The sequence below is a fragment of the Eretmochelys imbricata genome, chromosome 13 (assembly GCF_965152235.1).
Source record: "Eretmochelys imbricata isolate rEreImb1 chromosome 13, rEreImb1.hap1, whole genome shotgun sequence".
NCBI lineage: Eukaryota > Metazoa > Chordata > Testudines > Cheloniidae > Eretmochelys > Eretmochelys imbricata.
Genome location: NC_135584.1, coordinates 34,577,059 through 34,581,598, shown reverse-complemented (window position 1 = coordinate 34,581,598; position 4,540 = coordinate 34,577,059). Strand labels below are relative to the sequence as shown.

At 55.3% G+C, this 4,540-nt stretch overlaps 1 pseudogene; it reads left to right on the top strand.

Moving 5' to 3' along the window:
* The first annotated feature begins 523 nt into the window (after positions 1–523).
* On the top strand, positions 524–4,044 carry LOC144273697 (granzyme B-like; annotated as a pseudogene).
* Positions 4,045–4,540: the final 496 nt, after the last annotated feature.

The window sequence follows — 4,540 nt, the reverse complement described above, 5'->3', positions numbered from 1 at the left end:
GACCTGGCCTGGCGGGGAGAGCTCAAAGGGGATTGATCTCCTGAGGTGATCGGAGGCAAAGAGGGGACTCGGTCCTCATCTGTAGGAACCTCAGTGGGGTGGGGGTTTCTGTGCTCTTCGACCTCCCTGGCCAAAGTGGGACGAGACTAGGCGGCCAGCATCGGAAGTCAGTAAAGGTCCAGTTGGTGCTAAGGTGCAAATGCTGGCTTTGAAATGGAGAGGCCAGGGAATCTAGGTGCAGAAAACCCCAAGTCCATTTCTCACACTTATAGCAGGGGGGGGGGGGCAGCATTAACCACATCCCCAGCCAGGCTGGCTGGGCACCAGAAGCAGGGAGGAAACCCCTCCCCCCAATGTGGGCATGGCTGTGACTTCTCCCACGGGCATTTCCACCCCATGGCCCATCCAGGCAGGGGTTTCCAGGCAACCGGGTACATGCCTTTGTGGTTGCCAGGCCCTGCCCTCCCTTCCCCTTGCCTCCCCTCCGCAGGCCTCGTCCATATAACCTCCACAGCTGAGGCAGATGCTTCGTGCCTGTCCCTCGTTGGCTCTGAGATGCAGCTCTTGACCCTGGTCCTACTCCCTGCGGTCTTTCTCCTGCCCCCTGGGGCTCAGGCTGGTGAGGACAGAGGTGCGGCATCGGGACCCATGGGGAGAAGAGGGGGCAGATTTAACCATCAGTCCCAGAGGAGCCTTGGGTCCAAAGTGGGATCAGGGGGAAGGGGATCCCCAGAGATCAGGGATGGATGAGTGCACAGGTCCAGGTGGGAATCCATAGATGTATAGTGGGATGGGGATAGAGTGAGGGGTCAATCCAGGGAGAGGGGAGGGGAGAGCTGGGGTGCTGAGGGGCTGATCTGGAGAGGAGGGAGTGGGAGGCTGGGCTGTTTGGGTCCACAGGCCGATCAGGGCTGATGATTAGGGGTAGGGTTGGGCCTGGGGTCCTTGGTTACACTCTTCAGACACAGGTTGTCTCAGATCATGTGATTTTAACCCCTTCCCTTCTCCCTGCCAGGGGAGATCATTGGGGGATGGGAAGCCCAGCCCCACTCCAGACCCTACATGGCCTATGTGAAAATAGCAACGCGGAGAGGGGGGAAAACATGTGGGGGGTTCCTGATTCGGGACGATGTGGTGCTGACGGCGGCTCACTGTAACAATGAGCAGGGGTAAGAAACCCATCCCTCCCCTCCCACCCCTGAGCTGCTCAGCCCCCGACCCTGGGACTGGATGAGAGATGGCAATGTGCAGGATGCCCAAAGATCCAAGGGAGGAATTAATCTTTATCGGGTGGGCTCTGACTCAGCTAGGTGGGACAGGGAGCCCAGATCTAGGAAAGCAGATAAACAGGGAGATGGCAAAATTTGCAGATGATACAAAATTACTCAAGATAGTTAAGTCCAAAGCTGACTGCGAAGAGTTACAAAGAGATCTCACAAAACTGGGTGTCTGGGTAAGAGAACAGCAGACAAAATTCAATGTTGATAAATGCAAAGTAATACACATTGGAAAATATAATCCCAACTCTACATGTAAAATGATGGGGTCTAAATTAGCTGTTACCACTCAAGAAAATGACCTTGGAGTCATGGTGGATAGTTCTCTGAAAACATCCACTCAATGTGCAGCAGCAGTCAAAAAAGCTAACAGAATGTTGGGAATCATTAGGAAAGGGATAGATAATATGACAGAAAAAATCATATTTCCTCTATATAAATCCATGGTACGCCCACATCTTGAATACGGCGTGCAGGTGTGGTCGTCTCATCTCAAAAAAGATATACTGGAATTGGAAAAGGTTCAGAAAAGGGCAAATAAAATTATTAGGGGTATGGAATGGCTGCAGTATGAGGAGAGATTTATAAGACTGGGACTTTTCAGCTTGGAAAAGAGAGGAGTAAGGGGGATATGATTGAGGTCTATAAAATCATGACTGGTGTGGAGAACGTAAAGGATGTGTTATTTACTCCTCCTCATAATACACAAACTAGGGATCACCAAATGAAATTCATAGGCAGTAGATTTCAAACAAACAAAAGGAAGTATTTCTTCACAGACGCATAGGCACCAACTTCTCCTGGCACCAGTGGGTGCTCAGTGACCACCCCTGCCCTGGCCAGCCTCGACTCCACCCCTGCCCCACCCCCATTCAAACCCCTCCCCCAAAGTCCCTGCCCCTACTGGACCCCTTCCCCAAATCCACACCCCAGTCCCGTCTCTTCCCCGCCTCCTCCCCTGAGCACGCCGTTTCCCCGCTCCTCCCCCCTCCCTCCCACAGTTTGTTACACCGCGAAACAGCTCTTTCATGGCGGCAAGCACTGGGAGTAGAAGCGGGGACGCGGCATACTCAGGGAAGGACGTGGTGAGCTGGGGCGGGGGTTGGGACGGGGAGCTGCCAGTGGGTGCAGAGCACCTACCACTTTTTCCCTGTGGGTGCTCCAGCTCCGGAGCACCCATGGAGTTGGCGCCTATGCACAGACGGCACAGTCAACCTGTGGAACTCCTTGCCAGGGGTTGCTGTGAAGGCCAAGACTATAACAGGGTTCAAAAAAGGACTAGATAAATGTATGGAGGATATGTCCACCAATGGCTATTAGCTAGGATGGGCAGGTATGGAGTCCCTAGCCTCTGTTTGCCAGGGGCTGGGAATGGGTGACAGGGGATAGATTACTTGATGATTACCTGTTCTATTCATTGCCTCTGGGGCACCTGGCATTGGCCACTGTCGGAAGACAGGATACTGGGCTAGATGGACCTTTGGTCTGACCCAGTATCGCCGTTCTTATGTTCTTAGAATGTCACGATCCCCCTAAGGCCCCATGGTTTCCCCTTAACTATTCTAGACACATCACCGTCTCCCTGGGAGTCCATGACCTTAGACTGCGGGAATGGAGCCAACAAGAAATCCCTGTGCTTCACCGGATCCCCCACCCGGAATATGACATGCATTCCCTTAACAATGACGTCATGCTGCAAGTACCAGCCCCCCACATCACCCCACCCCCAGTGACCTCACACTGCTGCAGGCACCGCCCCATCCCATCACCCCGCCCCAGTGATATCACAATGCTGCAGGTACTGCCCCCATCCTATCACTCCGCCCCCAGTGACCTCACACGGCTGCAGGTACCACCCCCATCCATCCTCCTACCCCCAGTGACATCCTGCCATGCATTGGCTGCATTTGCTTTCTCCTTGGATTGGTCCATCCATGACTCTGACCTTCTCATTGACCATGAGCCTTGTGTCCTGTCTTTGCAGCTGGTGCACCGAGCGAGGCTGGACAAATGTGCGGGGCTCATCTCCTTGCCCAGCGCCTGGCAGGGCGTGTGCCCCGGGGCCATGTGCAGCGTTGCTGTCTGGGGTTGGACGGGCGCCCGCAGGGCAAAGGGCTCACACGTTCTCTGGAAGGTGGACATGCCAGTGCTGGAGGATTACGTGTGTCTGAGGAATCCTGACCAGATCTATCATTACTATAACGCCTTCACCATGCTTTGTGCAGGGGATCCGAAACAGGCCAAAGACTCCTTTAAGGTAAACATTCTCCTGGTTTCAAGAGGCCCCGGTTCCTTCTGAGGAGCAGTGACTCTCTTGGGATTGCAGCTGGGGCTGTGAGCAAAGATCAGAGCCCAGCCCCCCTGTGGTGCTAGGCACTGTACAAATGAATAATAATTCTTCTCCCGGGAGGAGGAAGAGAGCAGCTGGGTTTGGGGGTGGAGCCCACTGAGACTGGTTGTGCTGGGGGAGGAGGGGGCAATGCTGAGACCAGCTGTGCCAGGGCAAGAAGTGTGGGTGATGCTAAAAGTCGCTGAGCTGTATGTCAGGACTTGAAGAACAGTGGGAAACAGACCTGTCAAATTGTTCTCATCACCTGCTTCTTGTTTTAATTCTCAGGGTGACTCCGGGGGCCCCCTGGTGTGCAGCAAAACAGCCCAAGGCATCGTCTCTTGGGGCTCCCTCAATGGGACCCCCCCTGGGGTGTACACCAGAATCTCCAGATTCGTCCCCTGGATCCTGGAGACCATGAGAATGCTGCAGCCCTGAGCCCTGCTGGGAATTCCTGCTTGTGTTGCAACTGGGCCTCTGGAGACGCCCCGACATAGGATCCACTTTACAAAGGGCCTGCGCCCCCCGCACCCTCACCCCTGCCGTCAGGCATTGCTCTGCTCAGGGGAGCCATGGGCAGCACTCAACCCATTAGCACCAAGGCCGGGTGCCTAGAGGAGTTAGGAGCCAGGTTAAAGTCCAGCTCCTGTTGGCTCCCTTAGCAAGCCCAACCCAGGCTCTCAAGCTAGGGAAGCGGGTGGTTTGTCTCCGAGCCGAACCCTGGGGCTCACCCAGCGGTTTGTACCTCACCCCACCCAGTCAAGTGACGGTTCGGGGAAGATCCTCGTCCTTACCCTGCCAGCTGAGTCATATCGGAACCACACCCTGCCCTGTCCATGCTCGGGCTGTCCTCCGTGTTCGTTTCCCCGGGCTGGCCACCTCCCGTTCCAAACCCGGTTGGTCCCAGTGCCGCCGAGGCCCCCGGGAGATCGTC